The 21968-nt window shown below is 34.2% G+C and overlaps 1 protein-coding gene across 5 annotated transcripts in view; it reads left to right on the top strand.

Annotated features, from left to right (window-relative positions):
- Nucleotides 1-21968, top strand: part of LCA5 (lebercilin LCA5) — a 95235-nt gene that overhangs the window by 54849 nt on the left and 18418 nt on the right. The window lies entirely within an intron of this gene.

The following is a 21968-nucleotide window of genomic DNA, read 5'->3' as shown; positions in this document are numbered from 1 at the left end:
AGAACCAGAATGGAACTGTCTAGTATTGGGTCCTTTTCCTGCATCTTTCCCTGCCATACCTTACTCTTGTGTCTAGGTATCTGCTCTAAGCATTTTCTGTCCTTTCACCCTTCAGAAACCGAAAGCCAGAACGCCCCTCGTTGCCTCACTTACTTGGTCTGTATTATTTCTTAAAAAATGAAACTAATTAGCACATTTGGAGGTCAAACCGAGAAATCAGTTTTGTTTTTGTCCCACTCTGACTTAGTGCAGGTCCCTTAATTGACAGGTTTCAGTTGTTTCATCTGAGGAGTGAAATGGAATGATTTGAGCCGCCTTTTGTTTCTGAAACCTGATGAGTATAAATCATGTTTTCAAATCTTTTATGGGCCAAAAGTGTTTTTAGCGTGGTAAACCATATTTATTAAAAAATAATGAAGTCCTTATTATGTCTGTTGAATATTGGGAAAATGTAAGATTTTTAATGTTAAAAAAAGGAACTGCTTGTAAAATATAATAGCATTTGTTGAGATCTTACTAATTTTTATTGTATAATTATTCAAGGAATTGGCTAGATTTTGTTATATTGTTTACAAATATTTTTACCAATTTTGGTGGGAGTGTATTTACAATGAAATTATGGGATCTGTGATTCAAGGGTAAAAGTTTAATACTCTTTATCCAGAGAATAAATTTTACAGGATCCTTTCAAACTATCCATTTAGTTAGAACAATTGTTATAGCAATTTTATGTTAATGTTTAAAATAATGTTTCTGTTGAAAAGTAATACAAGCATTACAAAAGTCCTAAAAATTCAAATAATACAGAGAAGTAGACAACGAAACATCACTATCCTTTCTGTTATCCTTGTAGACTCCTTTCCAAGAAATAATCACTGTTAAGAAATCATCTCAACAGGTACAAGTTCAGGGCACCTGGGTGGCTCAGTCGGTTGAGCATCCGACTTTGGCTCAGGTCACGATCTCATAGCTCGTGAGTTCGAGCCCCGCATCAGGCTCTGTACTGACAGCTCAGAGCCTGGAGCCTGCTTCTGCTTCTGTGTCTCCCTCTCTCTCTCCCCCTAACCCACTCGCATTCTGTCTCTGTCTCTGTCAAAAATAAATAAACATTAAAAAAAAAAATTAAAAAAAACATGTACAAGTTCATAAAGATCCTTTTTTTATTCACTAACTATAATGGGAGTGTACCATGCACACTGCTTAGTATGTTGTTTTTACTGAAACATATTTTGGTACTCTTTACATGTTACATGTTATTGTGTGCATACATACAAGATTATATATACATCTATATATATATATACACACACATATATATATGTATATATATAAACTCACAGCATGAATAAAATCTGCCTCATTCTTTTTTTTAAATTTTTTTTTTTTCAACGTTTTTTATTTATTTTTGGGACAGAGAGAGACAGAGCATGAACGGGGGAGGGGCAGAGAGAGAGGGAGACACAGAATCGGAAACAGGCTCCAGGCTCCGAGCTGTCAGCCCAGAGCCCGACGCGGGGCTCGAACTCACGGACCGCGAGATCGTGACCTGGCTGAAGTCGGACGCTTAACCGACTGCGCCACCCAGGCGCCCCAACCTCATTCTTTTTTTAAATTTTCCAGGTATATTGAGATATAATTGACATACAACACTGTATAAATTTAAGGTGTACAGCATAGTGGTTTCCGTATATTGTGAAATGATTATCATAATAAGTTTAATAAGCATCCATCATCTTATATACAGTCAGTAAAAAGAGAAATCAAAAAAAGAAAAATAAATGTTTTTTTCCCTGTCATGAGAACTCCTGGGATTTACTCTTGTAACAACTTTCATATATGTCATATAGCAGTGTTAATTATAGTCACCCTTTTGTACATTACATCTCTAGTATTTATTTATTTATCTCATACCTGGAAGCTTATGCCTTTTGACCATCTTTCTCCAATTCTCCCTCCCCCCATTTTCCTCCTGGTAACTCCAAGTGTGATTGCTTTTTCTAGGAATTTTCTTTTTGGTTAAATATGCCACATGTAGGTGAGATCATACAATAATTGTCTCTTTATGACTTATTTTACTTAGCATAATGCTTTAAAGGTCCATCCATGCTGTCCCAAATGGAAGGATTTTCTCATTTTTTATAGCTGAATAATATTCCATTGTATGTGTGTATACACCACATCTTTATCCATTCATCCATTGATGGACACTTAGGAAGTTTTCATGTCTTAGCTATTATAAATAATGTTGCTATGAACATGGGGACACAGGTATCTTTTAGAGTTAGTATTTTTGTTTCCTTTGGATATATTCTCAAAAGTGGAATTGCTGGACCATAGGTTCAGTGTAATTTTAGTTTTTTAAAGGATCCTTCATACTGTTTTCTGTATTGGCTGTACTAGTTTACAGTCCTACCAACTGCATAAGGGTTTCCTTTTCTTCACATCCTTACAAGCATTTGTTATCTCTTGTCTTTTTGATTATGGGCACTCTTATAGGCATGAGGTAATATCTCATTGTGGTTTTGATTTGCATTTCCCTAATGACTGGTGCTGTTGAGCATCTTTCACATATCTGTTGGCCTTTCATATATCTTCTTTGGAAGACATTTGGAAAATGTCTATTCAGGTCTGCCCATTTTTAAGTGGACTTTCTTTTGCTATTGAGTTGTAGGAATTTAGGAGTTCTTTATATATTTTGGATTTTAACCCCTTATCTGATAGGTGGCTTGCAAATATTTTTTCCCATTCAGTATGTTGTCTTTTTAATTTGTTGATGGTTTCTTTTACTGTGCAGAAACTTTTTAGTTTGGTGTACTCTCTTCTTGTATATTTTTTATTTTGTTGCTTGTGCTTTTGTGTTCTGTCCAAAAAATCATCACCGTGATCCATGTCTTAGAGCTTTTTTCCTTTGTTATAGGAGTTTCATCTTTTCCGGTCTTATGCCTAAGTCTTTAATCCACTTTGAGTTAATATTTAAGAGTAGTGTAAGTTAGAGGTCTAGTTTCATTCTTTTACATGTGAATATCCAACTTCCCGAGACCATTTATTGAAAAGACTGCTTTTCTCCATTAAGTATTTTTGGCTCTCTTGTCAAATATTAGCTGACCATAAATACTTGGATTTATTTCCAGGTTCTCATTTCTGCTCCACTGATCTCTTTGTTTTTATGCCAGTACCATACTGTTTTGATTACTGTAGCTTTATAGTATAGCTTGAAATAAGGAAGTGTGATGCCTCCTGCTTTGTTACTCTTTTTCAGGAGCACTTGGCTATTCAGGGTCTTTGTGGTGCCATGCAAGTTTTAGGATTTTTTTTCTATTCCTTTAAGGAATGCCATTGGGATTTGATAGTGATTGCATTGAATTTATAGATAGCTCTGGGTGGTATGGACATTTTAACAATACTATTAATTCTTCCCTTCTATGAACACAAGTTACCTTTTTCCATTTATTTGTGCCCTCTTTGATATCTTTTGACAGTGTCTTGTATTTTTCAGAGTAGAGATCTTTCTTCTCCTTCGTTAAGTTTAATCCTAAGTATTTTATTGTTTTGGTGCTATTATAAATGGGATTGTTTTCTTTCTTTTTCACATAATTTATTGTTAGTGCACAGAAACATTACTGATATTTGTAGATTAATTTGGTATCATTCTAACAGTTTTTTGGTTGAGTCTTTAGGATTATTTTTTATATATAAATTCATGTCATCTCAAATAGAGACAATTTTGCTTTTTCTCCCCAATTCTGATGCCTTAAAAATTTTTTTTAACCTGTTTGCTATAGGTAGGCCTTCTATTAAATAGGAATGGTGAGTGGGTACCTTTGTCTTGTTTCTGAAAGGAAAAGCTAAAGCTTTCAGCCTTTCACTATTGAGTATGGTATTAGCTATGGCCAACATATATGGCCTTTATTATGTTGAGGTATGTTCCTTCTATACCTAATTTGTTAAGAGTTTTAATTATGAACATTTGTTGATAATACAGTTTGAATATGAATTACGAATATTTGTTGATAAAACATTTTTGTCAAATGCTTTTTCTGTATCTATTGAAATGATTATATGATTTTTTTCTTTCATTTTATTAATGTGTGTATCACATTGTTGATTTCTATATGTTGAACTATCCTTGCTTGCATTCCAAGTATAAATCCCACTTGATCATGGCAAATGATTCTTTGAAACGGCTGCTAAATTTGATTTGCTAGTATTTTATTGAGAATTTTTACATCTGTTTTCACCAGGGATATTGTATTTTTTTTTTTTTTTTCCTTCTGATAGTGTCCTTTTCTGGCTTTGGTATCAGAGTGATACATGCCTTGTAAAATGAGTTTGAGAGTATTCCCTTCTCTTCAGTTGTTGAAAAAGTTTGAGAAGGATTGGCATTAATCCTTCTTCAGATGTTTGGTAAAGTTCACCAGTGAAGCCATCGGGTTCTGGGCTTTTCTTTGTTGGGAGATTTTTGATTACTGGATCAATCTCCTTACTAGTGATTCATCTCTTCAGACTATTTCTTCCTGATTTAGTCTTGGTAGGTTGTATGTTTCTAAAAATTTTTCCATTTCCTGTGGTTGTTGAGTTTATTGGTGTATAGTTATTCATAGTAGCCTCATGATTCTTTATATGCCTGTGTTATCAATTGTAATGTCTCCCTTTCAGTTATAGTTTTGTTGATTTGAGTCTTCTCTGTTTTTTCCTTTGTTAACTTTGGGTTCAGTTTGTTCTCATTACAGTTCCTTAAGATGTAGATTTGGGTTGTTTATTTGGCATGATTTTGCTTCTTACTGTAGGCATTTATTGCTGTGAACATCACTCTTAGAACTACCTTTACTGGATCCCATAAGTTAAGGTATGTTATGTTTCCATTTTTGTTTGTCTAAGATACTTTTAAAATTTCCCCTTTATTTTTCTTTGCTATACTGGTTATTCAAGAATGTTAATTTCCATGTATTTTTGAATTTTCCAGTTTTCCTCTTGTTAATGATTTCTAGTTTTATACCATTGTGGCTAGAGAAAATACATGGTATGAGTTTAATCTTCTTGAATTTGCTAAGGATGTTTTGTGGCCTAACATGTAGTTTATCATGGAAAATGTTCCATTTTCACTTGAGAAGAATGTGTATTCTATTGTTGGATATGCGTACGTTAGGCCTGTTTGGTCTATAGTTTTCAAATCTCTTCTTTCTGTATTAATTCTCTGTCTAGATGTTCTATTGATTGTCGAGAGTGGGTTATTAAAGTCTCCAACTGTTATTTGGTATTGCTGTTTATTTTTCCTTTTAGTTCTGTTGGTTTTTACTTTATGTATTTACGTACTCTGATCCTGGGTGCATAAATATTTACAATTATTATATCCTCTCGATGCATTGGCCCCATTATCATTATATAATAATCACCTTTGTCTCTTTTTACATTTGTTAGTTTAAAGTATCTTTTGTCTATAGCTGCCACTGTTTTTTTTTTCTTTTTTCTTTTTTTTTTGGATATCATTTATTTGAATGACTTTCCATCCCTTCTTTCAGTCTTTGTGTGCCTTTAAGGCTATAGTTGGGTCTCTTGTCTCCCATCCAAGTAGTAACCAGGCCCCACCCTGCTTAGCATCTGAGATCAGATGAGATGGGGCGCTTTCAGGGTGATATGGCCATAGACTGGGTCTCTTGTAAGCAGCATATCAATGGATTAAAAAAAATTTTTTTTAAATGTTTTTATTTATTTTTGAGAGACAGAGACAGAGCATGAGTGGGAGTGGGGAGGCAGAGAGAGAGGGAGACACAGAATCTGAAGCAGGCTCCAGGCTCTGAGCTGTCAGCACAGAGCCTGAAGTGGGGCTTGAACCCACGAACTGCAAGATCATGACCTGAGCCAAAGTCAGACGCTTAACAGACTGAGCCACCCAGGCGCCCCGGATTTTTTTTTTTTTTTTAAAGCATTCCACCATCATTTCTATATCTTTTGATTGGTGAACTTAATCCATTTATACTTAAAGAAATTATTGATAAGTAACAACGTACTAGTGCCATTTTGTTAATCATTTTCTGGTTCTATGGATCTCTTGTTCCTTGTTTGTGATCCTGTTGTCTTTTTTGTGTGTTTTGATGTCTCGTGTTGTCAGTATGCTTTGACTTCTTTATCATATTCTTTTGTGTAATTACTACAGATTTTTTCCTTGTTTATCATATTTTATTTACACATCAAATATCTTTAAACTATAACCCTCTATTTCAAACTAATAAGTTAACTTCAATAGAATTCCTAAGCTTTACACTTTTACTTCTCTTTCCCCTCATATTTTAGGTTAATGTTACAATTTACATATTATTTAATATTGTATAACTAATAAGATTACTGTAGTTATGGTTATTTTTACTGTATTTTTAAAAACTTTTAATCTAGAGTTGTAGTTGAATTATGCATTGAAATTACCATATGACAGGATCCAACTTTGACTCTGTATTTACCATTACCAGTGAATTTTACTCTGCCTTCTTATGTTTTTATGATATTAACTAGTGTTCTCTTATTCCCACTCAACTCCCTTCAGCATTTTCTATAAGACAGGTGTAACAGTGATGAATTCCCTCAGGTCTTATTTGTTAGGGGGAGTCTTTATTTCTCCATTGCCTAAGGACAGCTTTGCCAGGTAGCATTCTTGGTTGATGGGTTTTTTTCCTGGAATATTTTGAATATGTCATCCCATTCTTTTCTGGCCTGAAAAGTTTCTGTTGAGAAATCCAAAGATTATCTTATGGGCGTTCCTTTGCGTGTAATTTCTTCCTTTTCTCTTGATGTTTTTAAACTGCTGTCTTTGACTTTGTACAATTTTATTATAGCATGTCTTGATGTAGTTTTATTTGGGTTCAAGCTATTTGGGGTCCTTTGGGCTTCTTGAAACAGATCCCTCCTGCTTCATTCTCTTTGAAGGTGGTATATTCTTCCATTGTGTAGAAACATTATAATACGTTTAACCTCTTCCCTTACTAACATATATGTTAGGAACTTGTTTTGATAGTGTAATTATACATGGCAGTGAACTTAAGTCTTTGCATGCATATGTAAGTATACTAATGGAAATTCCTGGAAGTGGAAATCTCTGGATCAGTAAAGCATTTTCAAATCACTTTTGGTTATTTGTTAATACAAGGAATCTAAAAAATGCTACTGGATAATAGTTTTTCTTATGGTAATCAAGTTAAGATCTTTTATGATTAAATTGGCTTTCCTTGTGATATCATTCAAGAAGATTTTTATTTTATTTTTATTTTTTTAAATGTTTGTATTCATTTTTTAGAGACAGAGAGAGACAGAGTAAAATCAGGGGGAGGGACCAAGAGATAGAGGGAGACACAGAATCTGAAGTAGGCTGCAGCCTCCGAGCTGTCAGCAGAGAGCTGGACACGGGGCTCGAACTCACTAACCACAAGATCATGACCTGAGCTGAAGTCAGTCACTTAACCGACTGAGCCACCCAGGCGCCCCAGAAGATTTTTAAAAACACGTATTTTTATGAAAGCATCTTTAATATGGAAACATTGATGAGTTGTGCCAACTTGTCAGAAATTATTGGCTCAAAATTTAAGACCAAATAAAAAGTTATTTATATTTAATTATGCTGTTGACGAATACCTACTTCCTAAGGTGTTAAGTTCCTAATGGAAGAGAATTTTATACATGCACACATGCACACAAACTAGGTTCAGATTCTGGTTCTATACTGGGCTATCTTTGTGAAATCCAGTACCACTTAGATTAGTTGAACCTAAGTTTCCAGTCTGTAAAATCTTGCGGGTGGTGATAAACAGTGTTAGAGGTAAAGTTCATGATGATTCTAGCTTACTGCCAACTACTTACTAAGCACCTAATGTATGGATAAAAAATAAAGTACACTCAGAGAAAAGTATGTTATTTAAAAGGAAATACATGGGGCGCCTGGGTGGCGCAGTCGGTTAAGCGTCCGACTTCAGCCAGGTCACGATCTCGCGGTCCGTGAGTTTGAGCCCCGCGTCGGGCTCTGGGGCTGATGGCTCGGAGCCTGGAGCCTGTTTCCGATTCTGTGTCTCCCTCTCTCTCTGCCCCTCCCCCGTTCATGCTCTGTCTCTCTCTGTCCCAAAAATAAATAAAAAACGTTGAAAAAAAAAAATTAAAAAAAAAAAATAAAATAAAAGGAAATACATCATAGCATGGTAGTATTGGAGACTTTGAAAGGACCATGGAAATTGTTTTTTGCATTGGTTTGCAAATGAGCTCAGTGTACTTCAAGGGTTCTATTGTTTTTCAAAAAATTTTTGAAAGTACTGATTTCATCCATTGGTTTTTCAAATTTTAGCATTTCTTCAGAGGCAGCCAGATAAAGGCCTAACTATTCTGTGTGGTGACTGGTGAGTTAGGTTGCAGAGAGTGCTTCAAAAACTCACTTGCCCCGCAATCTGATGCAGCCCCTGAAACACCTTCTTGGGGAACTGTCTAGTCCAACTTAAGCATTTAACAGTTGAGGAAGCTAGGACAGAGAGATGTTATTTTTCTTCTTCTAGATCACATAGAATCACACAGGTCACTAGAATCACATGTCTGGAACTAGAACTACAGTCTGCTGTGTCCCATTCTTTTGCTCTTTCTAGTCTATTATCATTTTAGTAAAATCTTATTTTATCACATATTTAAAAGCTGAGTAATAGGATTCTCTTGTAATAGTACATTTGAGTTTTATCATAATTTTATAACATGGATAAAAATATTAAAATTTGGCTATTTTATCAGTATCTTCTAATAAGGTGATGCACATGCTGGAAAAGAAACATTGTTTTTTTTCAAAATCTGTCATATCTTGTTAATTCTCTGTATACAATGTATTGAGTGGGAACCACTTCTGAAACCTGTTTTATTTTTGGTATTAACAATGCTCAATACTGTGGAGTAAAATCTAACTGTATGTTGGAAGACAATATCAGAATAAGCAAAGGCTTATAAACATTTTAAAAGAGAACAACAGCGATTTCATTAGAGTAATAAGACCAAAGCCCACTGCTTGTAATGCTCAGAGGAGGTATAACTATTAGATTCCAAGTTTGTTTCTATCTTGTCCTGCTCAAAGCAGATGAAGAAATAATAAGAGATAACTCATTTAAATTAGCTCAGTTTCCACATTCGAATGTATCATCCCCCGGAGAACTGAAGAACCTTATGAATATGGTTTCAGAACCTTTGTCAGTATATACTGGAGACTTAGGAAGACTAGGGATAGGTAAGAAAAGTGAGAAAAAGCAAGCACCAGTGTTTTCAAAGGCACGCAGAGGAAGATGTTAGAAGCTATTAATCAGTAAACTTAATGCCAATCTCTACCAAATTTTCGAATATGTTTTGGAACATATTTCTGACTTAGAACTACCTTACTCTTTTCCTTATTAGACTGCAAGATTGGTACATCAAAAAAAAAATACTATATCTACTAATTTTTCTATGTACATAAAATATATACATTCAATTCTAAATTATATATTATAAACTATACAGTATATACTACATACTATACTATACCACTTATGTAGTACATATTATATACATCTATTTTCTGTAGGTATGTACTATATCTACCAGATGGTAGTAGATACAGTATATCTTTGTATATAGTAGATACAGTAAATCTTTCTTGTGTTTTAATGGAAAAATGTGGACTAGTCGAAAATGTTAGAAAGCTTTACAATTGGATCAGTAACTGAACCTAAAGGGTGCCAGTAAATAGCTGTCAGGTTGGAGAGAACATTCTTAGGTGAGTGCTTTGGAGTGCCATTTTAAGCCCTAGCCCTTTGTCAGCATATTTATTGGTCAATTTGACTAGGCTCCTTAGGGGTAAGAACAGGTCTTATTTGATTTTGTATTTGCAACATTTGACATTCTATCTGGCTAGAATTAATGTTTCTTAAAGGAATGAGTGGATAGATGGATCAATGAAAGAAAGTGGCATTCATGACAGGTTTCAGAAATAGGAAGGACAGCTAATTTGATGGATGACAAGTTTAAGATTGAATTGATCAAAATCTGGCCCCAGACAAGCAAGATAAAATTTAATCTGGTTAACTGTTGAGTCCTCAATTTTTTCCATCTATTTTGTGGGTATCATATGGGAGACTTGATTTGAAAGTAATTGAAGTTTTAAAAAAAGCATAGCATTTTAGTTGTTGAATCTATGGTCATATAGCTGCTTAAGAAGTTAACAGAAGGAAAAAAAGCAATTAACCAATTATGCTGGTCCTCAGGCTCTAGGAAATAATAATAATTAATTTTACTGGCCAGATAACATTTTAAAACAGACACCAAATTTTAGGTAACAGACTGACATGTATAGAGCAAGCAGGAGAACCAGAAGTAAAAAAAAAAAAAAATGGGAATATAAGAAACAGTGGAAGCACCATGGAAGTGTGAATAAGATTCAGATAAAGGGAAAATGTAATGTGTTTCAGTAGTTAAAGAGCTGTTTTGTTGGAAGAGGAGAAATGGATATGCTCTTGGATGTTGCTGAAGGTAGTACAAACCTAACATTTTTAGGTTGAATAAGCAGGTTACTGCTTATTCATAAGGAGCTCCAAAATAAATTGGAATTGTCCAATGATAATAAAATCAGTGCCCTTTGAATTACTGGACTTTCTGCCATCAGAACTATTTGTACAGATGCTGAATGACCACTTACTAGTAATATTGTAAAGCAACTCTTCTATAAGGTGGGCTATGGTCCTTGTTTACCCAAGGGTCTAAATCTTCAGCATTTAGAATAACTCAGAATAATTTAGCAGAGATTAAAACAACTGCCATTTATAAACCTGTGTGAACACATGCAATATTAATATTTTTATGTAAGTATATATTGCTTTATTAATTAAATAGTAAGTGGGGGGTGAGATTAATTATCCTTTGGATTTGCTTGCAAAAGTTGTTAAGTTATATAAACCTAAAAAGTTACAATTCTGTGATCTTTCCTTTTGGTGAAATATTAGTTATTTAAATTTTTTCTTAAAGACATTTTTAAATTGACAGTAAAGTAGGAGGAAAAATACTTGTAATCCTTCCAGTAAAAGATAACCACTATTTACATTTTTTCATTATATGTCTTTAATTTCTAAAAGCACTTTTAATGTTTTTCTTAAGAAATATTTTGAACATACAGAAAAGAGAATATTTAAAACAGGAACCTACTAGCTTGTTACTTTTGCTTTAGATCATATACTTAAAAGATGTTACTTTAAGGTTTCCTTGTAGACTATTCTCTAAAACATCCTTTTCTCTGCTTTCCCTCCACGGAAGTACTTTTCTGAAGTTGATAGATATATCTCCTTTGTATTTTATTTTCATTGAAACATATTTTTAGAAATTGTATTTTTATTTTTACATAAGTAGCACATATGCATTATTAAAAAACTTGAGAAAAATAACTAAAAACATTATTTCACTCAGCTATCACCAGTTTTAGCATTTTAGTATATATCCTGGATCTTTTCTGTGTGTACATTTTGTGTATATTAGATGTCAAGAAATTTGGTTCTATTACCAGCTTGCTAGGAATTTTATTTTAAATCATGGATAATACTGAATTTTATTAAATGTTCAAATGCTTTTTTTCTTCTATTGAAATGATTATTTTTTCTCATTTAATTAACATGGAAAATTACATTCATTTATTTAAATTACTCTCTTCCTTTGCTTTCTTGGGATAAATGCTCTTAGTTGTGACATAATTTGTGTACATTGCTGAATTCCTTTGGCCAGTATTTGGGATTTTTGCAACAATATTCACATATCGTGAATGGAGAATGGCTTTATTTTTCAGGTTGTCTTTATCTAGTTTTGGCATCATGATTATAAAAATTCTCAAAGAATGACTTGGAGAGCTTTTCCTTCTTTCTGTTCTCTCTTTTTTCAGATTGTAAAAGATAGGGAATATCTGTTTCTTAAAATTTCATAGATATCACTTCTGAAACCTTCTGGATGTAGTGCTTATTTGTGAATTTATTTTTGTCTTTCTGTTTTTTTTTTTCCATTTCCTCACTTCATTTAATAGTTATAGATTGATTCAGATCTTGTATTTCTTTTCACTTTTAGTAATTTATATTTTTCTGAAAAATTATTCATTTTATTTCATATCTTGCATTTGTTGGCATTAGGTTTTTCATAGTGTTTATGATTTTTAAAATATATTATTTTTGTATCTATATGCTCCATTTTTATTTCTAAAGTAATGAATATGTATTTCTTCTTTCACTTGATATAGCCTGCCAAAAAATTTAGCATTTTTTAGAGACTTACTTTTAGGTTCAGAGTTGAACTTAAAACATGTTCAGGGTTGTTTTACCTTTCTGGTGAATTTTTTTTTTTTTTTTTTTTTATCATTAATAACTCCTCATCTCTTTCTAATAATGCTTCTTGTCATAAAGCCTTTTTGGTCTACACCACTGGTTTTTCTTTTTTGGGTAATATTTTTGCCTAATACATTTTTTTTTTTCTTTCTTGGGTGTGTGTTAATGTTTTATCTGTGCTGGTACAATACTTATATTTTTAAAAAGAATCTAATAACATAAGACCATCCCTTTCAACATTATCCATTTACATTTGTTGTGATTTAGTGTGATATTTGGATTTACATGAGTTCTCTTTGTTTTCTTTTATTGAAGTACAGTTGAGACACAGTATTACATTAGTTTCAGGTGTATAACAATAGTGATTCCACAACCCTATGCTCACCACAAGTGTAGCTACCATTAGCCACCTTAGAATGCTGTTACAATACCATTGACTAGATTCCTTATGCTGTACCTTTTCTCCCCATGACTTAATTCATTTCATAACTGGAAGCCTATACTTCCCACTCCAATTCACCCATTTGCCCATCTGCTACACCACTCCCCTCTAGCAACCACCAGTTTGTTTTCTGTATTTATGGGTCTATTTCTGCTTTTTATTTGTTTTCACATTTCACATATAATTAAAATCATAGGGTATTTCTTTGATTTATTTTACCTGGCATAATACTCTCTAGATCCATCCATGTGATCACAAATGTCAAGATCTCACCCTTTTTATGGCTGAGTAATACTCTATTGTGTATATATACCACATCTTCTTTATCCATTCATCTGTTGATGTATACTAGAGTTTGCTTCCATATCTTGGCTTTTTAAAGTAATGCTGCAGTAAACAGGGGTACATATATCTTTTCGAATTAGTATTTTAATTTGTTTTGGATAAGTAGTAGAATTATTGAATCATATGGTATTTCTATTTTTAATTTTTTGAGGTAACTCCATACTATTTTCTACAGTGGTTGCACCAATTTACATTTCCAGCAACAGGTGCATACAGGTTGCTTTTTTCTATATCCTTGCCAACACTTGTTATTTCTTAACTTTTTGATTCTAGTCATTCTGACAGGTGTAAGATGATATCTCATTGTGGTTTTGATTTGCATTTCCTTTATGATAAAGGATGTTGAGCAGTTTTTCATGGGTCTGTTAGCTGTCTGTATATCTTCTTTGGGAAAAGTCTGGGTTCTCTACCCATTTTAACCCGATTTGTTTTCGTGGTGTTGAATTTTATAAGTTCTTCATGTATTTTAGATATTAACCCCTCATCAGGTATATTATTTACAAATATTGTCTCCCATTTAGTAGGTAGCCTTTTCATTTTGTTGGTTCCCTTCTCTGTGCAAAAGCTTTTTATTTTGTTGTAGGCACAGTAGTTTATTTTTGCCTGTGTTTCCTTTGCTTGAAGAGATATATCTAAAAAGATGTTAGTGCCTGTGTTATCTTCTAGGAGTTTTATGGTTTCAAGTCCCACATTTAGATCTTTAATCCATTGTGAGTTTATTTTAAGAAAGTGGTCTAGTTTTCCCAGCACTATTTATTGAACAGACCGTGTTTTCCTCATTGAATGTCCTTGCCTTCTTTATTGTAGGTTAATTGGCCGTATAAGTGTGGGTTTATTTCTAAGCTCTTTCCTCTTCCATTAATCCATATATCTATTTTTGTGCCAGTACCATACTGTTTTGTTTACTATATTTTGTAGCATTTCTTGAAAACTGTGATTGTGATGCTTTTAGCTTTGTTTTTTGTTTGTTTGTTTTCCCTCAAGATTGGTGGACTATTCAGGATCTTTTGTGGTTTCATACAAACTTTAGGATTATTTTAGCTCTGTGAAAAAAATGCTGTTGGCATTTTAGTAGAAGTTGCATTGAATCTTTAGATTGTTTTGGGGTAGAATAGCCATTTTAACAGTATTCTTTCAATCCATGAGCATGGAATACTTTTCCATTTGTTTGTGTCATCTTCATTTTATAAGTGTTTTATAGTTTCCAAAGCACTGGTCTTTCACTTCCCTGGTTAAATTTATTTCCAGGTATTTTACTTTATGTTTTTAGTGCATGATTGTAAAGGGATTTTTTTTTTTTTTTAATGTTTGTTTTTGAGAGTGAGAGAGAGAGTGTGAGTGGGAGAGGGGTAGAGAGAGAGGGAGACACAGAATCTGAAACAGGCTCTAGGCTCTGAGTTGTCAGCACAGAGCCTGACGTGGGGCTCAGACTCTTGGAGTGTGAGATCATGACCTGAGCCTAAGTTGGACGCTTAACTGACTGAAACACCCAGGGGTCTCAAAGGGGTGGTTTTCTTAATTTCTTTTACAGCTACTTCTTTATTAGTGTATAGAAACGTGACCAATTTCGGGGCGCCTGGGTGGCTCAGTCGGTTAGGCGTCTGACTTCGGCCCAGGTCATGATCTCGTGGTCCGTGAGTTCAAGCCCCGCGTCGGGCTCTGTGCTGACAGCTCAGAGCCTGGAGCCTGTTTCAGATTCTGTGTCTCCCTCTCTCTGACCCTCCCCCATTCATGCTCTGTCTCTCTCTGTCTCAAAACTAAACTGGAATCCGTGGGGTTTTTTTATGTATAGTATCATCATGTCCTCTGTAAATAGTGACTTTTTTCTTACCAATCCAGATGCCTTTTATTTCATTATGTTTGATTCCTGTGGCTAGGACTTCCAGTACTATGTTGAATAAACGTGGTGAAAGTGAACATCCTTGTTTTGTTCATGTTCTTAGAGGAGAATTTTTACCATTGAGTATGATGTTAGCTGTGAGTTTATATGGCCTTTATTATGTTGGGGTGTGTTCCCTCTAAACCCATTTTGTTGAGAGTTTTTATCATGAATTGATGCTGAATTTTGTTAATTTTTTTTTTTGCATTTTGAGATCATCATATGATTTTTATCCTTGGTTTTCTTGATGTGGTATATTTGCAAATATTGAACCATCTTTGCATTACTGTAATAAATGCCACTTGTTTGTGGTGACGGTCCTATTAATGTATTATTAAATTAGGTTTGCTGATATTTTGTTGAAGATTACTAAGGATTTGTTGATGTATTTGGAAGCTTTCTTTCCTCTTTTATTTTTTGGATTAGTTTGATAGGTGTTAACTCTTTTTAATGTTTGGTATAATTCACCTGTGAATCCATCTGGTCCTGGACTTTTGCTTGTTGGGAGTTTTTTTATTACCAGATCAATTTTATTGCTAGTAATTTGTGTGTTCAGATTTTGTTTGTTCCTGATTCAGTTTTGGGAGATTGTGTGTTTGTAGCAATTTATCCATTTGTTTTAGGTGGTCCAATTTGCTGGCATATAATTTTTCATACTGTTGTATTATAATCCTTTGTATTCTGTGGTGTCTGTTGTTAACTTCTTTCATTTCTGATTTTACATATTTGGATCTTTTGTCTTATTCTGATGAAAGTTTTATCAATTCATTTTATGTTTTCAAAGAACTAGTTCTTGATTCATGGATCTTTCTGTGGTTTTTTTTTTTTTTTTGTTTATTTTTTGTTTTGTTTTGTCTCTAGTCTCTATCTCATTTATTTCTATTCTGATCTTTATTATTTCTTTTCCTCTACTCTCCTGGCTTTGAGTTTTATTTGTTCTTTTTCTAGTTCCCTTAGGTGTAGGGCTAGATTGATTCTTTGAGATTTTTCTTGTTTCTTGAGATAGGCATTTATCACTATAAATTTCCCTCTTACATCTGGTTTTGTTGCATGCCAAAGATTTTAGAACATTGAAATTTCATTTTCATTTGTCTGCATATATTTTTTTTATTTTCTCTTTGACTTTTTGGTCGACCCATTGGATGTTTTGTAGCATTTTGTTTATCCTTCATGTGTTTGTGCGTTTTCCATTTTGTTCCTTAGATTAACGTTTAGTTTCATACTGTTGTGGTCGGAAAAGGATGCATGATAGGATTTCAGTCTTCCTAAACTTATTGAGAAATTGTTTTGTGGCTTAACATGTACTGTACTGAAGAGTGTTCCATTTATACTTGAAAAGAATGTGTACTCTGTTGTTTTGTATGGAATGTTTTATCTGTTATGTCCATCTGATCTACTGTATCATTCAGAGACATTATTTACCCTTTGATTTTCTGCCTGGATGATATCCACTGATGTAAGTGGGGTAATAAAATTACCTACTATTATTGTATTACTATCAATTTCTCCCTTAATGTCTTAATATTTCCTTCATATATTTAGATATTTACAATGTTTACATCCTTTTGTTGGAGTGACCCCTTTATTATTTATGTAATGCCCTTCTTTTGGCCTTATTATAGTCTGTTTTAAATTCTATTTTGTCTGATAGAAGTATTGCCACCCCACATTTTCTTTTGCTTCTCTTTGTATCAGATATCTTTTTCAGTGCTTTCACTTTCAGTCCATATGTGTCTTTAGGAGTGAAGTGAGTCTCTTTTAGACAGCATATAGATGGATTCTGGTTTTTTATTCCTGCCTGCCCTCTCCCATATCATTTGAGTGGAGCATTTATACCCTTTATATTTAAAATAATCATCAATAGTTATGTACTTACTGCCATTTTATTAATTGTTTTCTGGTTGTTTTGTTTGTTATCTTCTCTTCACTTTTTTCTTGTGATTGATATCTTTCTGTAGTGTTATGCTTGGCTTTATTTTTTTGTGTATGTTACAGGTTTTGGGTTTGTGTTACTATGAGGTTCATTTATAACATATTAAGTATATAGCAGTCTATATTAAGTTGATGGCCCCTTAAGTTTAAACACATTCTAAAAGAAATCTTTTTTTACCCCCTCTTCCACTTGTCATATTTTATACCCTTTTATTCATAATTTTTAATTTTACCTCGAATATAGATTTTTCTTTTCCACTTAAAGAAGTCCCTTTAAAATTTCCTTTAAGGCCAGTTTAGTGGTGACAAACTCCTTCAATTTTTGTTTGTCTGAAAGACTACTCTCTCCTTCTATTCTGAATGATATCCTTGCTCATTGGAGTATTTTTATTTGTAATTTGTAATTTTTTTCCTTTTAGCACTCTGAATATATCAGCCACTCCCTTATAGCCTTTAATGTTTCTGTTGAAAAATCAGCTGATAGCCTTATGGGGTTTCCCTCGTATGTAACTTTTGCTTCTCTCTTGCTGCCTTTAAAATTCTCTCTTTAATCTTTGACATTTAATTTTTATGTGTCTTGGTGTGAACCCCCTTGGGTTACCTTGTTTGGAACAATCTGTGCTCCTGAATTTGGAGGTCTATTTCCTTACCCAGGTTAGGAAAATTTAGAGCTATTATTTTTTCAAGTAAATTTTCTGCCCTTTTCACTGTTCTCCTTCTGGGAACCATATAATGCAAATGTCCGCTTGGTGTTGTCCATGAGATCATGTAAGCTATACTAACTTTTTGAATGCATTTTTTTGTTCTTCAGCTTGGGTGCTTTTTGTAACCCTGTCTTTCAGATTGCTATTCCAGTCTTCTGTATCTGCTAATCTATTGATTACACTAGAAGGAATTTTCATTTCTTTATGTATTACTCAACTCTGGTTCTAATTTATATTTTTTATCTCATTGTTGAAGTTCTCACTGAGTTCTTCCATTCTTCAGTCCAGTGTGGACATCTTTATGATCATTACTTTGAATTCTTTATTAGCTAAATGGGTTTATCTGTTTCATTTAGTCCTTTATCTGAGGTTTTTGTCTTGTTCTTTCATTTGTAGTATATTTCTGTGTCTCTTCATTTCCTTGACTTTCTTTGTTTCTGTGAATTAGGCAGAATAGCTACTTCTCTTAAACTTAAAGGAGTGGTCTTATATATGGTCACATCCTGTGTAGACTGTCTGTCCCTGGTACTTTCGGTTAGCTGGCTGAAGCTGTATCAGCATGGGCTGTGGTTCTTAGGACACTTGTGCTGGGCCTGCCCTAGGATGGCCAGAGCTGAAGTGGGTATAAGCCAGGTCAGTCCTGGGTCTCTCCATGTAGAGGGCACCTTGGAAGGATAGCCAAAGTTTTGTAGCTGCAAGCTGTGAGAATCCCAGGGCTCTCCTCACAGAGGGTGGCCTGGCATGATAGCTGAATCTGAAGTGGGTGCTAACTGGGGTGTTTTGGGACTCTCCCTGTGGGCCAGCCAGGAGATCCTCCTCAGGGGCACCCTGGCAGTGCGGCTGAAGCCGAGGTTGGGCACAGGTAAGTTTCAGCAGAAACTTTACAGGCCAGAAGGGAGTGGCATGATACATTCAAAGTGCTGGGGTGCCAGGGTAGCTCAGTTGGTTAGCATCCAACTCTTGATTTCCACTCAGATCATGATGTCAGCGTTCATGAGAATGAGCCCCACCTCAGGCTGTGCACTGACAAGGCAGAGCCTTCTTGGGATTCTCTCTCTCCCCTTCCCTTGCTTGTACACACACAGATAGATAGATAGATAGATAGATAGATAGATAGATAAAACTTTTTTTTTTAAAGTGCTGAAAGGTTATCTGGCAAGGTTATCATTAAGGATTGAAGGAGAGGGAAAGAGTTTTCCAGACAAACAAAAGTTAAAGGAGTTCATTACCACTAAAATGCCCTTACAGGAAATGTTAAATTAAGTGGAAAAGAAAAGCCATAATTAGAAGAACATTATAAAAGGAAAAGATTTAATGAGTAAAAGCAAACACACAGCAAAGGGAGTAGAGCAGATCACTTACGAAGCTGGTATGAAGATTGTAAGACAAAAATAGCAAAATTAATTTTAAAATATTAGATAGGGATAAAATTAGATAAGGGGACACACAAAATAGATGTAAAATATGACAACATAAACATTAAACACGGAGGGAGGAATAAAAATGAAGTTCTTTTAGAATGTGTTTGAACCTAAGTGACCATCAACTTAAGACTGGTATATACTTAGCATGTTATAAAAAGAACCTTATGGTAACCACAAATCTGAAACCTATAATAGATATACAAAAAAATGAAGAAAAAGTAAGGGAAACAAAACACTAATAAAGTCAGTCATCCATCCAAAGGAAAGAGAGCAAAAGAAAAAAGAAACACAGAAGAACTACAAAAACAAGCAGAAGACAGTTAACAAAATGGCATAAGTATATACGTATTAATGATTACTTTGAATGTAAATGGCTTGAATGCTCAAAAGACATTGTGGTGGGGGTGGAGGGAGGGTTGGGAGGAATGGATAAAAAAAACTATGCTGTCTACAAGAGAGTCAATTCATATCTAAAGACAGACTGAAAGTGGAGAGAGGGAAAAAGATAATTCCATGCAAATGGAAGTGAATATAAAAAAACTGGGGTACCAATACTTATACAAAATAGAATTTAAGACAGACTATATTAAGAGACAAAGAAGGGCATTACATAATAATATAGGGGTTAATCCAAGAAGAAGACACAATTGTCATTATCTATGCACCCATCATTGGAGCATATACTTATAGACATAAATGGAGAAATTGACAGTAAAGTAATAGGTGGGGATTTTAACACCCCACTTATATCAATGGATATATCATCTAGGCAGAAAATCAGTGCCTGCTGACACATTAGACCAGATGGACTTAACATACCATCCAAAAACAGAATACACATTCAAGTACACATGAAACATTATTCAGGAAAGAACACATTATGCTACAGAACTAGTCTCAATAAATTTAAGAAGGTTGAATTCATGTCATGCATCCATTTCTAGCCACAATGGTATGAAGCTAGAAATCAATCACAACAAAAGAATATGAAAAAAACACAAACATGGAAGCTAAACAGCATGCTATGAAACAACCAAGAGGTCAACAAAGAAATCAAAGAGGAAGTAAATATAGAGAGACAGCTTAACAATGTTCCAAAATCTTTGGGATGTAGCAAAAGCAGGTATAAGAGGGAAATGTATAGTGATAAAGGCCTACCTTACAAAACGAGGAAAATCTTAAATAAATAGTATACCTAAAAGAACTAGGAAAAGAAGAATAAACAAAGCCCAAAGCCAGTAAAAGGAAGAAAGTAATAAAGATTGGAGCAAAAATAAATGATATAGAGACTTAAAGAAAAAATAGAAAAGATCAGTGAACCAAGACCTGGCTCTTTGAAAAAAAGAAGTAAATTTGATAAAGCTGTAGCCAGATACATCAAGAAAAAGAGAGAGGACCTAAATAAATAAAACCAGGAATGAAAGAGAAGTAACAACTGATACCACAGAAATACAAAGGGTTTTAAGAGACTAGTATGAAAAATTATATGCCAACAAATTGGACAACCTAGGAGAAATGGATAAATTCCTAGAAACACACCATCTTCTAACACTGAATCAGGAAGACATAGAAAATCTGAATAGACTGATGACCAATAACAAAATTTAAAAACTCTCAACATACTGGGGCACCTGGGTGGCTCGGTTGGTTGAGAGACTGACTTCAGCTCAGGTCATGATTTCATGGTTTGTGAGTTCGAGCCCTGTGTCAGGCTCTGTGCTGACTGCTCAGAGCCTGGAGCCTGCTTCTGATTCTGTGTCTCTCTCTGCCCCTCCCCCACTCATGCTTGGTCTCTCTCACTCTCAAAAAAATAAATAAAAAAGAAAAAAAGAATTAGAAAAAAAAAACTATCAACATACAAAAGTCCAGGGCCAGATGAATTCACAGGTGAATTCTCACCAAACATTTGAAGAAAAGTTAATACCTATTTTTCTCAAACTTCCAAAAAATAGAAGAGGAAGCAAAGCTTCCAGATACATTCTACAAGGTCAGTATTACCTTGATACCAAAATAAGACAAAGACACCACAAGAAAAGAAAACTACAGGCCAGTATCCATCATGAATCTAGATGCAAAAATCCTCAATAAAATATTAGCAAACTGCATTCAACAAAATATTTTAAAAAATTATTCACCATGATCAAGGATCATGGATTTATTCTAGGATATCAGGGCAATCCTGTATTCACAATTCAATCAACATGATACACCACTTTAAACAAAAGTGATGGATAAAAATCATATAGTCATGTCAACAGCTGCAGAAAAACGCATTTGATAAAATTCAACATCCATTCATAACAAAAACTCTCAAAGTGGGTGTAGAGGGAACATACCTCAATATAATAAAGGCCATATATGACAAATTTACAGCTAAAATCATACTCAGTGGAGAGAAACAGAGCTTTAAGATCAGTAAAAAGACAAGATGGTCTTGTTCTTGCCACTTTTATGCAATATAGTACTAGAAGACCTAGGCACAGCAATTGGACAAAAAATGAAAGTCATTCAAACTGACAAGAAACAAGTTAAACTTGTCACTGTTTGCAGATGACATGGTACCATATGTAGAAAACATGACTCGACCAATAACTGTTAGAATAAATGAATGCAGTGAAGTTGCAGGATACAAAATTAATATGCAGAAGTCAGTTGTGTTTCTATACACTAATAAGGAAGTAGCAGAAAGCAAAATTTACAAATTAACATAGGGGTGGAAAGAGAGAGGCAAACCATAAAACATCTTGAGGGATGCTGGAGGGGAGGTGGGCAGGGGATGGGTTAAATAGGTAATAAGGACTAAGGGGGGCAGAAATAGATCTGTAAAGACAGAGATCAAACTGATGATTGCCAGAGGGGAGAGTGGTGATAAGATGGGCAAAATGAGTTAGTTGGAGGTACAGC

Source organism: Panthera onca, chromosome B2 (genome assembly GCF_046562875.1).
Source record: "Panthera onca isolate mPanOnc1 chromosome B2, mPanOnc1 haplotype 2, whole genome shotgun sequence".
NCBI lineage: Eukaryota > Metazoa > Chordata > Mammalia > Carnivora > Felidae > Panthera > Panthera onca.
The sequence above is the reverse complement of the archived record's forward strand: the minus strand, read 5'-3'. Positions and strand labels throughout refer to the sequence as shown.